At 38.5% G+C, this 21,060-nt stretch overlaps 1 protein-coding gene across 1 annotated transcript in view; it reads right to left on the bottom strand.

The window, feature by feature from the left end:
• The window catches only part of CABCOCO1 (ciliary associated calcium binding coiled-coil 1), a 256,921-nt gene that overhangs the window by 205,375 nt on the left and 30,486 nt on the right, over positions 1 to 21,060 (bottom strand). The window contains exons 2-6 of the mRNA XM_068950804.1: positions 10,263 to 10,367; positions 9,879 to 10,047; positions 9,644 to 9,694; positions 3,835 to 4,048; positions 2,268 to 2,331 (exon numbers count right to left, since the gene is read on the bottom strand). The gene's annotated coding sequence lies outside the window, so the exon portion shown is untranslated. The remainder of the gene's footprint in view (positions 1 to 2,267; positions 2,332 to 3,834; positions 4,049 to 9,643; positions 9,695 to 9,878; positions 10,048 to 10,262; positions 10,368 to 21,060) is intronic.

Here is a 21,060-nt window from a genome sequence, read left to right as displayed (position 1 = left end):
GTAATCTTTCAAGATAGAGGGTTCCTTAGCAGACTTACTAGACACTGCAAATGCATATGAACAGAGAGGCAAAGAAAATTTGATTTTGAGCAATTCACACATAATTTACTTGGGCAGTTATTGCATTCAAGTACAAGTTAGAAGTGTGTACTTGCAAACAGGTAGTTATGCCTTTCACTTCTGAGAAAAGACAGAAAGTTTGCAAAAATCATTTGTTACTAATCCATTCTCGAGAAATATTGCTTTCATTTCCAGTGTCACTCCTATGGATTTCAATTTAAACCATGCATCTTTCAGCTTCACATACAATATTTTAAATATTTTGCCATTCTTTTAGGTTGACAATTAGGTGCTTCAATAACTACTATTAATAGGGAAAGGAATATGAGATACTAAATAATTATGCCACCAAAATGTTTGAGATATCAATAAAGAAAACATGCAGAGAACATCTTTCATCCTATTTGACTTGTAATAATTCAGTGTCAGCTGATGTCTGTGCAACTACTAGAGCAGATGCCTAACATTTGCACTGGTAGCTAAAAAGATTTTATAAGACAATTAACAAATCTCAGAAGTGAGGGTTTCTCTTTTATAACCTTGGGGGGATTTCTGGCATCCCACTTGAAACAAAACACTTGTTACTTGAAAACTATGTACTGTAAAGGATGGCAAATATCTCATTTCGTATTAAAAACTATGCTAAAGTCTTTTGTGAACACTACACCATCAAATAATATAGATAGGTCACGTAACATTGAGAAAGATAAATGTTTAACTGTTGGCATTTCTCATAGAGATTACCAAACCATGAAAAAAGTTGATGCTTAACCAAATACTTAAAGAAATCCTTCTCCTCCTTTGGGTGTCACGCTTCCCTACAACAGCATATCTTCACACCTTCTCCATCCATCCTTAACATCCTTAACAGCTACCCACCACTGTCTCTGATTCTAAGTGACTCTTAGCGTTGTTCTTTTTATCTTTTCATCACCCAAGCCTCCTCCATTCTAGTTAGTCTGATTGTGGAGACATTGCATTGGCAATAGAGGCATCATCTTAACTGATATCATCTGATTGTTCTAAGCCATTGTTTCCATGCTAGAGGACTGAATGCAGAACTCATCCTTCTGTTTTCTGGAAGAATCAGAGATCTAATTTCAAAATAATCTGTCATTGAACAGCTTGCTTTACTACTGGAATTTACAAATTGGGGGTTTTTTTGTTGTTTTTCAAAAAAGTAACCAGTCATTCAAAGCTGCGTGCTACCAGCATATTCAAGTGTCTATGCACTAACTCTGATGAACCTCAATAGTATTGCAGCCAATAGAACTGGATAGATTATGATTATTATTACTATTTTCTGTTTACATGCTGCTAGCCAAGTGAAGTTACTGGGCTGACTCACTTAGATGTTTTGAAATATAATCTCATTAGAGTTATGAGTCCCAGTTCAAGGAGCTGGTAGTCTAGAAAGCCACTAGTGTAAGCTCCAGGTTGAGGTCACATATATCTGTAGATGGTCTGCTTGGAGGAAAAGCCAATAAGAAACAGTCAGGCAGCAGCAACCATACTACAAAGAACCTTGACCAATGCCAGAGATAGTTGGACTGTAGAACTTTCTCAGAGAACATCCTTTTAGCTGCTTCATTAGGAAATTCTTGAAGTGATGCAACCAGATTTTGCTCTGATATTTCATATCTGTGACAGGGGGATACTGGGGTGACTGCTCTAGAATCTTAAATTTCTATTCACCCACCTTATGATGTTCTTGGTCTTACTGAATTATGAAGGCAGTACCAAGCGATTCTGAGTGACTCAGAATTCAGCAGTTATTCTCGCTTTCTGTGATCTGCTAGTCTCCTCCTCCAGTATCTGCCACTCACACTCTCTTTATCTCAGCCCTTAAGGAGTGAAGAGACAGTTGGCTGAATTTAGCAACTTAAAAGTGCATTTATGCACTGGAGCGTGCTTATGTGAATCTGACATGGTGAGCTGGTGGAAGACGGCAGTTGGTTCAGCAGTCACAACAAAATAATCTTTCAAGCCAATCATGCCATTTCTCCAGGCCCCTATTTCCAGAGGATCCCAGCCAGAGGGTTTGCAACAAATACAAAGCAAAGAGAATGTACGTTGCCAGGAAGCAAAGCAGAACACCTTAATGCGGGTCAGCACATCTACCATCTCAAGACAGACCTGGGGCTCTTGCTGCTTAAAGGCATATACTTTTTTGTCTACCAAACAACTACTGTGATTAGTTATTCTACCTTGTGATGTGATCTTGGTTTTCTTAGAGTCTCCAGGAATGTTTCCTCATTTCCCTCTGAGCACCTGGGAGAAGGAGGGGGAGGAATAACCAGTGTTAGAAGCCAGGTTTGTTAACACTCAAGTGAAATACTATGAAAAATGCTTCATTCTTTAGATCTGTCAGGTCAGAAGAATGGCAGAATAGCTACTATCACTGCTGTTAGAACTGTATGGCATCCTATCACCAACCATCAACGTGGATAATTAACGCAATGCTCCTGCAACCATGTAAGCTGAGCTGAAATCACGTCCTGAGCTCAATGAACTACACCTCTAAGTAAACCTAAGCACATCGTTTTGTCTGTTCAGAGTTGGGGCTGAAATTCCAACCTCAGATTTTACATTTGTTTTTGTCCTGCTAACAACACAAAAGCCAGAAAAAACACTGCCTTCCAGATCTGAAATTCACCTGGCAATACTGGCAGTGCAAGACCAACATGGTTCTGTTTGAAAGCTGACTAGCTTTTACACATCTTTACTCAGATTTATATAACGTAAGAAGAGATATCTGTCCCAACTCTTGTTATACTCTAAGAACAGAAAATGAGCAAAGCAGCTGCCCTTTATAACAGAAGAAGAAATAACTCTTTATTCCAGCCAGTGATTTACAAAATAGTCACAGATTCCTCTTGTTCACATTATACAGAGGCAGAACTTACTCTGTACTTTCAAGTACTTTGAGGATTCTCTTGCAAAGATAGCTGGTATTTACTGTGGAACACTGACATACAGAAATAATAGTGGTGGGAAAGAGGCAATCATACCATAAGAGTAGCTTCCATTTTACTGTGCAAAGAGATGGTTCCTCAGCTGGAAGAAAACATCTCCCCTTGCCTTTTTAGTCCAGGTGTACTTCCTACCTATGTAAGCTCTCCTGTGCTCTCAACCCTCCAAGGCATGTAGTCCTGCTTCAGGAAGGAGGTTGGACTAGATTACCTCCACGATCCCTTCCAACCACCATGTCTCTAGTTCTATGTCTTAATTTCATCTTATTATTCTTTGCTATTTCCCCCCACCCAACCTTCTATGGCAGATACTTAATTTTGAAATTGTGCTAAAGCAATTTCCTTTGTCTGCTTGCAACTATTGTCAGCTGGCTGAAATGTTGAGCTGTGCCAATGTGCCACAAACTGGGAGTTCAACAAGAGCAGAAGTGATCGGAACTAAAGCTCTGTTTGTGAGGGAAGACCATGACGTACACATAGAAAAATTCTTTGAGGTCTCTACTGCAGGTCCAAGACAAAAGAGAGGTCTGCCCAAATTCCAGGCAGGCCTTGTGCAGTCCACCTGCCTTTCCTAGCAGGAGCCTAAGGAATGAGATGACAACAGCCAGTCAACATTAAGACGTTACGGAGTAACTTAGGTCATGGGGCATCTATGGTCACATCTGTTATCCTGAAAAACTGTCTGACTAGAATAATCTCACTTATCTAAGTGTGTCCGTGCCATGAAAACTGATCTGATAGCAATCCCAGACACTGTCAAGAACCTCAGTATTAGCCTGTACAATAAGAAAACGCTACTTACCAGTCACTGTCCTCCCTGCTCCAGAGGTGACCAGTGTAAATCAAGAGCTTGTTATATCGCAGATGAGCTGAGTGACTTTAATGAGAAATCTCGTCCTTATGGATTATTGTTCCCTTGCCACGTCTTGTCAACAATTCTTCAGAAAATTATTCTACCATTCCCAATTGCAGAGAAACAGATGGTGCACTGAGGGAACCTCTCTGATGTGTAGTCTCTAGTAAAACAAGATTGAATAAATAAAAGACCAAAGGTCAAGACTAATACTGTCTTCTACCAAAATGCTGCTTAGCTAGGCCACATTTGTTTTCTATTTAGAAGTTACATAGGACAGTCATCCTGATCTGCATTCAGTTGATCCCTGCAATAGCCATCTAAATAGTACGCGCTGTTTTCACAACATTCAAACAATCTACTGTAAGTGATAGAAACAGTTTCAACAATAGTCCTGCGAATTCATGATTCTCCTTGGATTTTCAGGTATCTGAACAAATATCAGGGCATATCTACTTTAGTCATAATCTATGCATACAAAATCCTGAGAAGAGATAATAAATACCCACTAAAGCAGAATTGTAATGAATCTTGCTAATGCAATGAATCCCAGCCTTAAAGAATTAATGAGCTTTCCTAATGTGGAGTGTTATAAAAGCAAGTATCTAAGTTGATAGTGAATGGAAACAGAATGTATTCTTCATTTGTTTCCATGGCTCAGCTAATAGAAAAAAGAGGGAAAACTTTTCCTAAAGGCAAGAGATACACACAATTTTTCCAATAACATCTCTAGCAACTTATAGTTGGAGATTAAGCAGAGAAATAACATTTCTTCATTTTGAGGTGTTACGAGAAAGTTTGGTTCAATTCCTGCATACTAATACAGAGATGGCGCCCTTAGAAAAAGCAATTCTCTCAAGTATACTTGGCATAGCCATTCAGCAATCTTTGCTTCTACAAGCTGTAGCAAAATAAAGTCACTGAGAAAGCAACTCTATACATATGTAACTCAGGGACATACTACTAAAGCTATCAAAAACTTGCTGCTTTTAGTAATCCCCTGGAGCTGTTCCTAAATTAGTATCCAGTGCTGTGAAAGGTGATTGGGTACTGTTTACAGGACGAGGGATAATTTAGAGGAAAGCAAAAGAACCTGCACCAATAGACTATTATGTGGCTAGTGTTCAGCCGTTCTTCTGGAAAACTCAATAAAAGCAAATCAGATATTTGTCCAGTCCTGCAGACTCTCACTTTCTCTACAAAAACTCTCTGCTGAAGAGCATAAAGTTAGGAAAAATATCTGCTTTCTCTGTTAGAGAAAATTCACTTTAAAATATCCTGGAGACTTCTACACAAAGAATCTTGAGTTCCCAATCCCACCGTGCAAGCATCCTGGTGCAGCGAACAACCTCCAGACAACACAAGTGTCACTGGAAGAGCTCAGATTCCCCACTGGCAAGAAAAATACAATAGAGAAAGTAGGTAAGAATACAAACAACAAAAGCCAAAAATAGGATACAAAGAGCTACCTGAACTCTACCTGAACAGGGATTATCTCACTGGCAATGGCAGAAAGGTCAATGGCCACTAAACTATCCATGCCACCACAAAGAAGAATGTCTCTGAAAAAAATCCTGGACATGTAGATGTCATATGCAGAAGAACTAGACATACCTTTTGCTAGAACCAGCCCAGCAATCTAGCAGCTGGCATTAAGCATATGAAAGTTTTCATGAAGGCAGACTGAGGATGTGTTTGCTGTTTGCAGAACAAAACGAACAGCTTTGATGCTACCTTTCATATTTCATAAGTTTTAAATAAGTTAATTCCATCCAATTTTATCTTCCACATGTCACAGCCTAGTACCTTTCACCTAGTTACAGCTCTGTCGACACTTTAGGCAAACCAAAGAAAAAGGTTATCCTGGTGACAGTGAAGATGACCAATCTGTACCTTCTTTTGTTTTGTGATGGCTATATTGTGGCTGCTATGATGCAAATCATTGCTTATCTTGGAGAGCTAAATGAGGAAGATATGACTCACATACTCTGATATAGTTATTTCTTAGTCATGACCGTAAGACCATGGTTTTTTGCTATGATAAGCTCTGACTCCTTCTAATGCTATTCCTATTACGCCCATGACTTTTTGATGACGATATGTGGGAACACTCAGTGGTCAAAGAGAAGAAGGTGCCCTCTACAGCAATATTATCTGCTGCCCTAATGTTTGTTTCTAGAGATGCTGATGGGTTTCCCGGAGCAACTGATCAAACAAATTCAGAGCAGTGATCAAATCTGCTGCTTGCATATGCAGCTGTCCCAGTTCTAAGCCATGCAGGTTTGTGCGAATGTGGATTTCAGTAATCCCTGCAAGGTAAAAAGGATGGTTGGGTGGTTTACAACTTTTTCACCCTAATTTCGACCAGTAATTCCTCAGCCACCATTCTTATGGCTGTCATAGCTAAAGTTAATGCCATTTTCAGGCAAGAAGAAGGACTTCACAACTTACCAAGGTCCTTATCAAGCCCATATTTATTTTCTGTTGTCTGTGAAGGAAACTAGAGACAATAATTACAAAGCCTGCAGATTACTGGCATGGGACTGCCGCCCATCAGTCTATAAAGAGTAAGGTATGTAAAGCTTCAAGACAAACATACCATAAACACAAATGTCTACTCTGAAGAAATAATGCCTGACAGTGGTTTGTTTTTTATAACTGATGATTTATTGCTACAGGTTCTCCAGAATCTTCAGAATCCTCAACTGCACAAGATGGATCTACACTACACTCAAGGCATAAGTTCCAACTTGAGCCTATCCTTGTGCTTAAACTCTTCTCATGTCCGTGTTATTTCAATGAGCTCCAAGCCATTCCGGGTCCTGTTCTACGCTGGAGGTGAGCCCAGATGTACAGCTGCATGTGTTGTGAATGAACAGGCACACAGTGCACAGCCCTGTGTCTCCTATCTATCTTTCCTGCACTGTGACATGGTCACAGCAGGCAGCTGAGTCTACCACAGAACTCTTCTCTGAAGAGCCTGTGGGATTTTGTAGGCATCCTGCGCTTCAGCTACATTTATAATTTTATGGCCAAGGTACTAAGTCACAAGCATTCTACATGTAGCAACAGGGATAAAAATAGCCAGGTGAATTTTAATCTCCTCTGTCACATGGTATATATAATGTTTGGGACTGCAGGGATCAAAGATCATTTAGTACGGCCTCTAAAATAAATATCATATAGTTCCCCATCCTACATCTACATTGATGACAATACTTGTGTTTGACTAAATATTTTCCAGAAGGCATCCAGATGTGACTAAATATACCAGGAGGTGGATAATGCATCACTTCGGAATTTACTGTAATTGGCTCACACTCATTTTTAAAGTTTGATATTTAATTTCATGTTCAGCAAGTCATTGATTCTCATAACTTTCTCCATCAGACTCGGAGAAAGATGGTGGAGAGCAAAACCTCGAGTGTTATTGTTATCTTCTACTGCCAGTAGATCAGAGAAATACATTTGTTCTCATCTGCCAGGAGTAGGAGTTGGTGGCAGACTTTTAGGTGTTAACTGATACATTTGTTACCTAAAAATTGCAATGAGAAATATAGATACTATTTTTGACAACAGATATTTATGACAAAAAAGCAGTAGTAGCCACTACATTTTTATCAGCAACCACGTTTCAAGCATTTTAAAATGTGAAATAACTTACACACATATAAAACAATTAGTTACATGACAAAGGCCTGATTCTGCAGAAACTTAAACCTTCTCCTTAACTTCACCCACTGTAAACAGGAGCATTGATTAAAGGGGAAAATATAGTGTATTAGGTGAAGTACTCATGTAGCTCTTTAGGGGCTATGAGCAGATTATGTGTTAGGATCATTTGGCTCTTGTTCATTCCTCCCAAAGACAATAAACTAAAATTACTTAAGTAATGCATAACTTAGAGGATATTTCTGAAGAATCCACTGTATTGTCTGGCTGAGGTCACTGGGTAAGCATTAAAAATGAAAACCTGAAAAATGAAGAGGCTTGTGCGCGTGTAATAAAAATCTGTTTATTACAGTTGTTTTTAATTTGCTTGAATGGTTGGTTTAACACATTCAGAAACAAGTAGCAGATTTTCCAGGACTATGCTATATATATACATACATTGCCATATAGAGCAACTAGTGATACCACCTTTGGGTCAAATCTTATTGGCTTTTATAAGGTAAGCTGTGTGAGCCAGATCACTGAGGGGAGACCTCTTGCTGCCATAGTAAGGCTGGGCTATACTTTCTCTCATACATGCTATGGACAGATTTTTCAGAAGTGGCCTTTTCGAGTGACTATATACTCTCATGCCCTGACCCAGTACTTCCCAGTGTCCTGAAGCTCTCCAGATACTTGCTCAAGGAGAAACATTCCACTGAGGGAATGTTTTTTGAAAAATCCGTGAGATCACATGTCCCTCCTCGAGGAAGCATGGTAGGAACAACAAGACCAGAAAGCATACATCATCATTTTATTATTCAAAATACTAATTATTGCATTTAAAATATTTTCATATATTGCTGTTTTTTAATGAATGTTTAAGACTTTTCAGAAGAGGTACAGCACTGATCTTACCTAGAATGAATACATGCTAAAGTTATATCACTTTTCCCTATTTTTTTTCCACAATAGGGATTATTCTCTAAGGAGTGTACTTTAGATATGGCAACAAGCTCTCTTCTATGGAAATAGTGATATAAATAAATATAAATAGCCATATAAATAGCCATATAAAAATAACAAAAAATGCTTTATTTTAGAGCAGATTTTAGGGAAGTAACACTTTCTTTAGCATGCAGTATATTGTCCTTTCAATTGTAACTTCCACTTCCTTCAAAGATACAATGTGCAACACTCATAGCTTCAATTTATTATTTAAAATGGAAATTATTATAGCTTTTAATACTTTTCAAGGCAATTTCTGAAATACTGTTTCAGATAACTGAACCAGTTTTCTAATTGATCTGTTTTCTAAAAAATAATTAACCTTTTAATACATACAAACATTAATATGCCCTTTGGTCTTAGCAGAATCAATCTTTAACAGGCTTTTCCAACCTTTCCAAGTTTGCTAATATGCGGAAAACAGTCTTTCAGCTTCAGCATTTGGATGTCAGCATCAACAGAAGAAATTCCTCAAATGATTACAAACAAAGAACTAGAATATGAAGATGGAACATGAGCTCATAAAACATTTGGTCACGTTCTAATCCAAGATTTCTGAAGTGTGAGAACATGTTCTACTGAATCTCTCAGGATACAATATTCATCAAATAATCCACGTCTAGCTTTTTGTAAAGTTAAATTTCCTAAAACATCAACCTTTCTTTTAAGAAAGTAGCTGAATCAAGCTAAGATAATTTTATTCACTGAAATTAAATGTAAAAGTCAGGTACTGGAGAGCTGTGAATGAAATCCATTTCAAATGTATAACCTTTCTATTTGTTTCTAGAAAAGTTATGTCAAATAATTTATTATCCGTTATTTTTCGCAATGCAGCTTTCAAGGAATGTAGAAACCTATAAATGTCAGCACATGCAGTATCAGACTGTCCTAATTTTATGACCATCATAAAAGATTTAGTCTATTGTGAAACAGAAACTATGCAGTCCTTACCTAATGTACACAACTATTTTGTTGGGACACGCCTCAACATTTCTATGTATTCAAAGCTGAAAAAAACAGAGCAGCATCTGCAATTTTGAAACACTTTTGTATACATAGAAAAGTTACTGAAAATTTTTATCAAGATGATATCACATACCTTTGCATACATTGTTGGCTCATGCACTATAGAAGCCCTTCGAACTGAGATCTACAACGGAAACAAAGATTAAGCAATAACTATTTTGCTTAGTGCTGCTAGGCACACTGTGTTGATTTGATGATTAATTAATTTGGCATTCTTAGGTCAGCTCTCAAAAGAGGGGACTATGGTTAACTTCCTCTCTATAACAGTTTGTTAAGTTCACAGAGTGTTAGGATGTCAAACGGCCTACCTAATTAGTGATATAAATAGTGGTTCTCTGCAGTCACTGTCGTCTCTCTCACAGTGGTTGCCATGGTCCAGAACTGAGGTGAGTTCCAGGGAATTCTGCAGCTCTTTCATTCCTGTTTCTTTGGGCCTTCCAGTTTGTACAAGAGGAGATCTCTTATCTAGCCTCATCACTATTACATCAACAGAAGAATATGGTATAAAACCTCAGATGTGGCATCTCCAGCAGACTATATCCTATCTTATTTGTTAATTACCTGATACACTTTTACATTTTATTAATAAATCTTAGCATTAATTGTCTATGATTTTTCAACAGCAAATACTGTCATAAATTCATTTTAATAAAACATTTTAAAAGGCTGACAGATTAGGTTTGAATATTTACTTCTCTGTTCTGTTTTCCAGCCTTCCAGACTGCATCTCTAACTGTGTTCCTGGTTCACAATGTTCTTCACCTTGTCATCCAGAGATCACTGCCAGACAAAGTAGTCTATGAAAAGAATGCAAAAAAAATCCAATGAAGAAACTGCACTGCGCATACATATTCCAATACATACAGGGAAGCAAGCAGAGAAACACGGAGAAGAAATAAACATAACATTCAGAGTTCAGCTGGTTGTGGCCTGCACACGATGTTCCAGTACCAAGGGAATAACACTATTATTGCATATATTTAAAATAGCCGTGTGCAAAACAATCAAAGGGCAGAAAATCACCTTAGGATCCAAACCACACAGACATTTAATAAGCCCCTTACACCCTGATTAAACCTCATTTTAAGGTCTAATATCTTGCAGACGGCTTTATAGGCTTTTTTCCCTCCTTTCAGGTCAACCTTACCAGGTAATGCCTTCAGCCTCTTCAGCGGCAAAGTCTTTATTCTTTATTGGTAGATGTAACCCAAAAACTAGTGACTTATTTCCTTTCAAAAAAACAAAACAAAACAAAACAAAAAAATCCCTGACCCTAAGCTTTTAAATTCAAAGCTAAAAAATGTATTTGCTTCCATTCTCATTTTGTTAAAAAATGACAGAACTCCCTAAAACTATTGTGAAAGATTCTGTATCAACAGCAGTGCCTAAAATCTAAAAGGATAAACAGAGGAGACATAAAATTAAGCATGGAATTTCTGTAGTTGGGAAAAGTTTTGGTCTTTATTATATTTTGCGTTGCACTTGCCTCCATTTGCACCATAAGGCAGTGTAGGGGTTGTTCTCTGGTGTGGGATGTGTGTGTTCAGCCTGTATCCTGTGTCAGCCTGTGGGGACATACGACAGTGACAAAAACAGTCCTTTTCTCCTTCTCGGAGCTTTATGTTGAATAGCTTAACCAAAACTCAGAATCATGCTGTTGGCATTCAAATGGCACTGAAACCTGTATCATACTATACTTCACTGCTATTTGCCCCATGCTGCTTTGGAACATTAGAAAAATCATTTTACTATTTTGAGTCTAACTGAAGTGAGAGAGGGATGACTCTAAAGGTCATACCTGGTGTTCTGATCACAGTCCTGACCTCCTTACCTCATTTCCACTATTAATAGATTTGCATTCCTTAAGATAGTCATAAATCAGGCTAGTTTTGCAAGGGGAGTGGAATCTTTTAATAGCTGCACTGAAATAATTGGAAGAAAACAGAGGAGCTTGTAGAACCTAAAGGAGTGGCTGTGTGTTCAATGTTCTTCTGTTTTCTCCTGCTAGAGTAGTGGGTCTAATAAGAAATACCGTACTGTTACCTCTCACAAATCTTGCTTCATTTCTATCCCCCAGACAGTCACAGCTGCAACAAATCTGCTTTAGAGAGGTGGCAGTTAACAAGCCACTTTAAAATTGAGGTGAATGGCCTAATACTAACATATATATACACACATAAATATATGTATGCATGTATATATTCTTCAGTAATACTGAGGAGTACAGTTCCCCTGGCTGATTAAACATATTTAACAGATTGAACATAACCAAATAAAAACCTTCTAGTATTTCTTTAAATACCAGATGATTCTAGGAAAAAAACTTCACAATTCAGATTTTCAGCTGCACCTTTAATTTACAGGAGTTTCAGCTAGTTCTATCCTTGGAACTTCCCACAATCCATCTATAAGTGATAAACTTCAGTACTAGTATTAAATCAAACTCTTTATACTTTAAGCCCACAATTTCTGTATTTCTTTGTTCACAAAGGACAGTATTCACATTAAGTACCTTCTGCTATTCACAAATTAGAATCCTAAACTTACCTTGCCACCTGAGGTCCCTAGCAGAGGAAGAGACAAATAATTTGAGAGGATGACTGATTTGTCCAGGTGTCTAAGGTAGGTATCATAATCATCTATGCACCCATCCTCTCTCTTCTCTGACAACAGAAGGTGCCAAGATAGCTGACTTAGAGTATGGAATAAATGTAGGATCCCATGTAGTCTTATGTGAGATTCCCTAACAAAATGACTATTGCTCCAGAAGAGTACAGATTTCCCTGAAGTCCTGTGGCACATCTGCCATCTGTGAATATCTCATAAACTGTAGGGCATCTAAAATGACACTGCAAGGCATGTGAAATGGCACTACATGTCTGTGTTTAGGTAACTGATTCCTGTTGTAGACGTCTAACTAGGAGCAGCTAAAGTTAAATGAGAGAAATTTCAGCTACAGGAAAATTAAACAAAGTTTAAAAAGTTTTGAGATTTTCAAGATAACAGCATAAAGAGACAGAGAGGGAGAGAAAGCAATGAACATAGTGCAGCTCATTTTTTTCTGCTAAGGCAAAGAGAGGCCTCTCCCACACACACACTTCTACGCTCATAGCCACCCTTCTCCCCAGTTTTCCCTTCTCTGGACGCTAAGGCACAAGCTTGCGTTGTTTCAATCTACTTTAACCAGAGTCAAAACAAACTTACCTAACAGCTGAGGAACGTGTTTAATTTCACAGAGGTAGAACATAATTTGTGTTTGGAGTGTTCTCACTGTCACTAACAGCCGTGTCAACCACTATGCATTTGCAAATCCACAGAGCCACATGTGCCTTCACGAGGCCTGCCTCTCCACCACCATCAAAAACATGTTTATAATTATTCCTGATCAGCTGACTTAATGTGAATGGACAGCACTGGAGAAGATACGTTTGCCTCTGCATTTGCAATTGTTTTCAATGTTATATCTTTAAAGCGGGTTTTTGCAAAACCACAGCATTTGCATACTGTTACAATCTTAAATTTCTCACATTTCCTCTGTCCTCTAAGAGGAAGAAACCTAGATTTTACGTTATTTTATTTGAGAATTTCATGGATGTACAGTTTCTGAATGCAAGAGGCTGGGTTCAGAAGAGATTTCATTCCATACTTCTGACATAGATCTTGTTGAAATTACTCTGCTTCCACCTTCTCTTCAAAGAGGTGTTAAAAGTCCTTATCAGATTCCCAAATCTGGTTCATACCCTTTGGTATGCTAAGAATTTTAATGTCTCATTCTCTATACTTTGCTATAAGAGTTAAGAATTTTGCATTCACAATTTATGCTCAATACTAAGCATGCATTTAATAATCAAAGAAAGAACCATATTATATAGTATGAGCCATGTAACAATCATTTCTGCCCTGCAAAACAAATCAGGAATATCTGCATTCATTGCAGCGTGGGATTTTGAAGGCCCTGGAATTATAACCCCATTTTTAAAACCACGTTTGTCAAAAGATGTTTGTTTCTTTTCTAGTTATGACAAGAAAACAGTAAATCTATTAGACAGTAAATAAAATAGATGTGAACCATGAACATTTTCTTAGAAAATGTGGGATAAGCCGGGATGAGATGAAGCTATCTTCCAAGCTTCATGGATACTTGCCCCAGCCAAAGAACAGATGTTTTAAAATTGAAGTATTAATTCTAAATTTGTGGCCCTCCCTGACCCTCAGAGATGTTTGACCTCAGTACAAGCCTTTCACATGCCAACCGTGCTCATTTTCAGTCAGCTTTGCATCTGGTGAATGGTATAGAACAGCTTATTTGCATAGCTGAAACTCCTTAAATATGAATATCCACATTCAAAAGTAACAGGAAGTGCAAGCTTCCCATCAAAGAATGTGCCTGTCCTATATGCCAAGAACAAGGGGAGTCCTATTTGACATAATGCTTGTGATGAGAGGATCACAGGAAGGCATACTACAGGCACACTGCACAACCAGGCCTTATTTTCCTTCCAAAATCACATCTCCCAAGGTGAAGTCAGAGCATACTGGTCTGGACCAGAGCTGCGCTCTAGAAGTAATAAGGAATACAAACAAAATTGGCATTAGCAATACACATATGGGTTATTATCTTGGCAGTGAATGTATTCAAATCTAGTGCCAATCCAGACAAATACCTTCAGGTTCCTTTGCTCTTTCCTTTCACCCAACTGCTTTTTACAGACAAAAGGAATCCACTCTGTTTTGCTGAGCAGATCAAAGTAGCAGGCTATTTACTGCCTATAGTGGAGGAAAACAGAGCAGCACACCATACCGCTACACTAATTTAAAATAATTACAGGCGTCAACAGTGGCACATTGACTTTTGTACCTACTGCAATATTTTTACCTTATTTCCAGCATGTCATGAAGTACAGAGTTCAGCCATCAGCAGCCCCAGGCAAAAGCACCAATGCCTGCCAAAGCAGGCTGGGACACAGGATAACTCTATACATGGACTTGCCAGCTCACCTCAGACTCAGCACTGCGTAGGCCTCCCAGACAAGTGACTGACAAGGATGTGCTAGCAAACAAGCCACTATTCAGCAGAAGGAGACAGAAAGGAGAAGCAGCAAGTTTCCAACAGGCCATGGTTAATTCTTGATAGAAAACTTGTGGAAGCTGCTACCTTGTTAATGGATATTTAAAACAGATTTATTCCATTTCTAATAGCTCTCTAAAATCCATGATTTCTGAATTTTTCTAGTTTGGGTACCATCAGCAGAGAAAAAGAATTGTGTTCAACCCTGTTAGTCTATATGAACACAGAGCAAGAGGAGGCATATCCCACTCCCCATATCCTCTTCTCATTTGAAGGCAGAGACAAGAATTCCAGGCTTTCTGCCAGGCTGTCTCCTTCAGAGAAATATAGCAGGATGGATTTTGTGCATGGGCTACTACCATGAATTAGTTCCTGTAGTCCTGTGGGATAAACACCACAAGCTTGGGAAGACCTGCTGTAGAAGGCAAATGCACATTTTAGAAGATTAGGTAACAAGGAATTTTGAGCTGCATCCTTTCTGTAATCTAATGTCAGGAAGCACCTGGACTGCAGAACTTGTGAACTTTACAGGGCTGGGCTCACATTTTTGTCTGTTCTGCGTGACTCAAAGCTGGCACAGAAAATCACAAATATAAAACCATTATGTTACAAAGTGAAACTCTCCTCTTCTTTCTTTAGGGGTTATGCCAGTCACTGAGACTCACATGACACTCATTCACCTTAGTATAACTCCATGCATGAATTATGGAAACGGCTTGGCCAGAGTCATGAGTACCATTAAAAAAAAAAAAAAAAGTGCAACTGCATTGCACTTCATTTTATTTCAATTGGCAACCCCAATACACAGGGTCCATAGATTTAATGAAATGGTATTTTGTTAATCCATTCTACATTTTTTCCATATCTGGCATTTTTCTTGCCTTACAAGGCTGCAATGGAATGTTCATTATAATGTGAAGGTCTGATCTATTGGCCCTCCGCTCAGCCTACTGTTAAGGTTAGCATGACGTACAGTACAAACTCTGCTCCTAATCTGACAACAGCTGAAAGTACATACAACCACTGTGCCTGAAATGGGTGTACACTGCACTGTTATTTGACTATACCTGGTCCCTTCCTGACTGGAATAAGGAACAGTACTTCTGCCTTCGGAGAAGCCCAAGCATGTATAAGCAGATAGAATTCCATCATTGGTGCTGAGCTGGTATGGACAGAACTATCTAGAAATGCCTCAAAAATCTTAAACCAATTTAAACTCAACTGAAAAATTATTTGGACAAGCACTGAATCTAAGAGCAAGGAAATAATTTTGGTCAAGGACATCAGTAAACGCAGAAACAATTACCATCGAATGAGTTTTACATCAGCGCACACAACTTGTTAGGAAGTGATTCAGACCACTCCTATGCATCTCTCATGACTCATGATATTACATTGTATGGTACTGTAGTACTGTAATGTACAAGGCAGTTTTTTTAACAATACACAGTTTGCTCATTTGCCTTCCACAAACATGGTGCAACATCTACGAACAGTAGGACAAGAATGTCAAATGAGCAGAAAAAAAAGATGCAATAAAACAAAAGATGGGATATGATAAACATGACTCTTGCAATGAAACAGACTTACTTGGAGCTTTGTATCACTGGAGAACCTAAGATAGGCTAAAGTACGGCTTGTTAGCATACCCCATGCAAAGAAACGTAGTATTGTTTTATAGAGAGGTTTTATGATTAATAGCACCACGGGAATGGTGATACACTCCAGCTGACTTGCACAACTTCAGCTTAAAAGGTTACTATTTTTTCAATCATCATACTAGGAAAAGTTCATGAAAGTTGAGCTAACAAAAAGGAAGGAGTTCTTTTTAAAGGAAAAATATTATATCTTGCAATCCACGTTTAAGAACCCCTTAGCTCTTATGGTTCTGATCAACATGAATGGTTTATAAACTGCTTTTAAAATTGACATAGCAAACAAATCTCATCACAGAGTAATACAACACACCACTGAGCTGTAGCAAATGATTTCCCTTAGGGTTAGGCTTTGTCAGGTGCACAGCAAAGACCAAATAAAAATATGTCCTCGTTAAAATAAACTAGTTTTTCTAAATTCAGTATCCCTCCCATACACAAAGATTTTATTTTTAAAGCTTCTTGCACTCTTCTAGGTTTACATGCAGAGTACGGCTTTCAGCTATGTCAGTAAGAACAAGCAACTCCACCAGGCTCCTCAGCCCGTGTTTCATCTGGCTGCATAACAGCTGTATGGTATGTGCTATTACAAGCTAAAAAGCCCTAGGTTTATGATTAACAATTTAATGCAAGTTACATCATGGGAGAGGCACCTTGTGCAATCATCTTACATAATTTACTGTACATGGTATTCACTCCAATGTGAGTCATAAGTCATTCATGAGTAATTTTTGAAGAATTAAAGGAAACTAAGCAGTACATGGGGCGGCCTGACAACAATTGAGCATTTGTGATTTGTGAACAACTTGATATTAATCTTTAAGTTTTGGGTTTCTAACTGCTAAGTGTAATCATCGGAAACCTGCAGACTGATATAATCACTTACATTCCAAAGACGCAGCATGGGCCTTTCAGCCAAATTTCTTCTAAACTGCTGTCTTTGTTAGTGCTTGTTGAAGAAAATCACTATGGATGCATTCATAGCTCTTGATGGCAGAATGATGAACTTCGGACAAACTTGGGGTTGAGCATGATCATACCCAGATTTAAGCACATAAATAATTTTACATGTGACGGTGACCTCATCAGATTCTTATCTCTTATGACCTTTTACTTTCCCTCAACCGGGACTACTTTTATCTTACATACATAAGGTTGCTAACGCATTTGAATGATCGAGGTGCTCAATGAAACTAGTAATTTACAGTAATGTTCATTGAAATTAGTAATTTACAGTAATATTCATAATATTCCAGCTGCTTCCTAAGCATACCAGCGACAGTCTACACTCAGTGGAGTTGCACTGTAAAGGCAGAGGTACAAATAGGTAGAGAAAAGAAAAAAAATCATTAAGTGCTGCAGTTGTGTCAGAGGCTTTCATGGGGCCTTTAAGTGCAGAGGGTAAGAGCTTTGTTGGCAAACTGTGGGAGAATGAACCATGCTTAGGGGACTAGATAAGAAGGCATAAGTATTTGTCATCAGAAACAAATCCAGTAAGTATATCATGTAGTAAATATGGGGATTACTAATATGGGTGCAAAACTCTGCCATTCACCTTCTTTGAGAAAAAAAAAACCAAAACCCTCAAAGCCCGCTTGTTGAAGAATATGTTCCTACAGTTATCTTTCACTAGTGAGCCTGCAGTTTTTTTATTCTCTTAGTTCTTGGACATTTTTAAATTATTAGCCTGACAGGAATGGAAATTTCATTTAGTTCCACATACAGCAGGCGATGTACACATAACAGTCTGAATAATGTATTGTATGCACTGGATTTAATATGTATTAAACATTGTACTATAGCAAAGAAGTGAGATCCTTCCATTTAAAACCAGCAGGTAGACTCTAAATATTATTGCTATTTCTTAATGGAAGAAGTAATAATCAAAGCTGTTTTGAGCTTTTGTGCCCTATTCCTTCATAAAGTGCTTAATTCAAATGTCTTTCACACCAGATATATCAGACCCTGGGGACTCCCTTAGCATCAGGAATTTAGCTCAATAAAGCAATCAAATGGAATGGAAGAACTGGGTCACTGATCAATCCATTCTTTAGGTTGCTCAAAGCATTCTTAAGTCTGCTGAATTTGATTTATCTGTTGTACGGAAGAAATTGTCAGAGGGCATGGAGCTGCCTGAGTAGCTTCTTTAACTGTCTCCTCCAATGGGCCTCTTCTATTGCAAGTTGCACAGATAGGAGAAGGGGATATGCAGTCGCTGCTGGTACAGATCCTAGGGGCCATGGCTGTCATCACTTGTGCTAATGGCCAAACTGACACTGGAATGGTTATAAGCCTGCAGCCACCAAGTGGAGCTTTCTACCAGCCTCAGCTGGGCTGTGGACTACTCTCCTGCAGTTCAAGATCCATTTTTCTGGGAGCTATAAAGGCATTTGTGTAAGTTGCCAAGTGACCAGTTCTTCTTTATACTCAGATGATATTACCACAGTAGGTGAGATTGTCAGGAATGATTTACTGAATGCCTGCACAGCCAAGATACAGTGATAGAAATCTGCACAAGAAAAGCATGGCATTGCTGGTGTTTTTTCCAGGAAGCAAGTGATTCTCTGCATGTCAATCTATTTTTCTTTTACATAATTACTTTAAATGCAGTGTGCTGGCTGAAGTTGCCATCTGGATCTACACACTACAGTTCACAAAACCCAGATTCTGATCTGATAACGTAGCTCACTTTTCCACTGACTATACACTGACTTATGACTTTCCATATGGTTTCCCTTAAAGACTTAATGTAGGTATGATCCTATGGTATGTCTATTTGTACATAACAGCGTATACAGTGGAGCCACAAATGAATACAGTAGAATATTACAGATTAGCAGACAAGAACTGTGTTATTATACCCCCACACACATATATACACATGTACAGCCTAACAGAGTCACGCAGGTAGGGTAAGAACTAAGAACCACAGTCAGAAGTTTGTGATTGTATCAGTATCAGGCATCACATTGTCAGGCCTTGCAGCAGAGGAAAATGATATGACCATCTTTTGTTTTCTTATTTCAAATGGCCTATTAACTATAGCAGAGAAAGACAACTGTCACGTTCAGCCCCAGCAAAACTGGATGCAAAACCTCGATCTCAAGGAAAGCTTAAGATATTTCCTTCCTAGTCTGCTGCTCCTGCTCAATCCCACAGACCATAGTTCATTGGATTAGGACTGAATTTCATTCATTATGCTCCTGGACTGAAAGTAATTCTCCTTCTGCCAAAAAAGGGAATTGTGAGTGTGACTGAAGGATTATGCTTTAGCATTAATAACTAAGCAAGTTAGGAGCTGCATTATGTTACTAGTAAAAGTACATGACAAATGCACATTACTGTATGGTATCTGTAGCACATCTAATGCATTTAATTAGCTTTATCTGTATTAATAACTCTGAGCAAAAAAATAAGGCTGATAAGATATCCTCACAGCCAAGTGTTTTCTATTACTTTAAGAGTTTCCTCTCCTCATTATTCCGAAGTAGGTTCTTTCCAAGTAAAATTACTTCTGTCCATTACTTCTGTACATTGCCCATCACAATGTACAAAAAGTTGTAAGTAATAAATAATCAAATTACATGCTGTTTTATAGAGTGTCATTTGGGAAAAATTGGATTTGGAATGTAATTTCAAGCCCATGAAATCAAGCAGCCACGTTCATTCTGGATGCCTGAATACTGCCTAAGGTTTGGCTAATATATTTTTTTTATTTTAGTATGAGGTAGAGCAAAAATAGCTCTGCCTGAGAGAGATTTAAGACTTGACCAGAATTCATGATAGAGAAATTCTCCATGGTGCAACATGAGGTCACCTGGGCTGAGTAAAGATAATAGCCAGGATTCTGAAGAGTGGCTATTTACTCAGAATGCCTTAATTTTGGGATGTTAAATTTAAGACGTCTTGAAAAGAATGGATTTTCAAAGTATGGGTGTTCCACACTTTTCAGAAAGCAGGCAGCATGAGTGTCACTAAAAGCAATGAGTCCTGTATGTAAACCTGAGCCAGCAAAAAAGGCCTTTATTCCAAGAAGATTGCACGCATTAAGCTGAATTGTCCTTTTTCCATTTTGCATTAGGCATTTAAAAACTCGGCCAGCGTTTGCAGAACATGTGTTTTCATGACTGTACAGGAAGAGGTAGCTGTAAAGAAACTGGCGGCTATGAAATCCTAAATTAAATTCTACACATTAGCTCCTGGAAGCTTCTGTATTTAGAGGAAACCCCTCCCTCGCTGTGAACAGACAGAACTTTTCATAAAGTTCCCTTAGAATCACGATACAGCAACAACTATAGCAGGTGTCCCTAGACCTATATACAGGTGGATTTTGTTATTCCCCTAGCTAGTCCACAGCTGCTTTCAGCCATGCTGCACCCAGCTATTGTGTGCAACTAAATAAATGTAATCAAAGGCCTCCCTTTGTGATGTTACCCAGCACTGAAAAGATATGTGGTTTATTGGAGGGCGGGGAGGGGTAGGGCAGGTTGAGGAGTGCAAGCCACCTTTAGTGTCTTTCCAAGATAAATTTTATTTACATTTCCCCAGCGTCTGGCATGCAGTGACCTTGAAGCCCTACTGTTCTCTCAGGAACCATCTGTCAGTTGCAATGGCAAAAGTATGCAGGTATGCTCTCAGCTGCAGGAAGCTAGAAAGCAAAGGAGAGTTCCAGGCTATCCCTCACTTTTAAGATAGTACTGTACTACATGATGCATCCCTTTGCCTCTGTGCCTTTCCTCTTTCGCACTTCTGACTCCTTGTATAGAA

Source organism: Struthio camelus, chromosome 7, assembly GCF_040807025.1.
Source record: "Struthio camelus isolate bStrCam1 chromosome 7, bStrCam1.hap1, whole genome shotgun sequence".
NCBI classification, from domain to species: Eukaryota; Metazoa; Chordata; class Aves; order Struthioniformes; family Struthionidae; genus Struthio; species Struthio camelus.
Note: the sequence above shows the minus strand (reverse complement) of the source record. Positions and strands in the feature narration are given on the sequence as shown.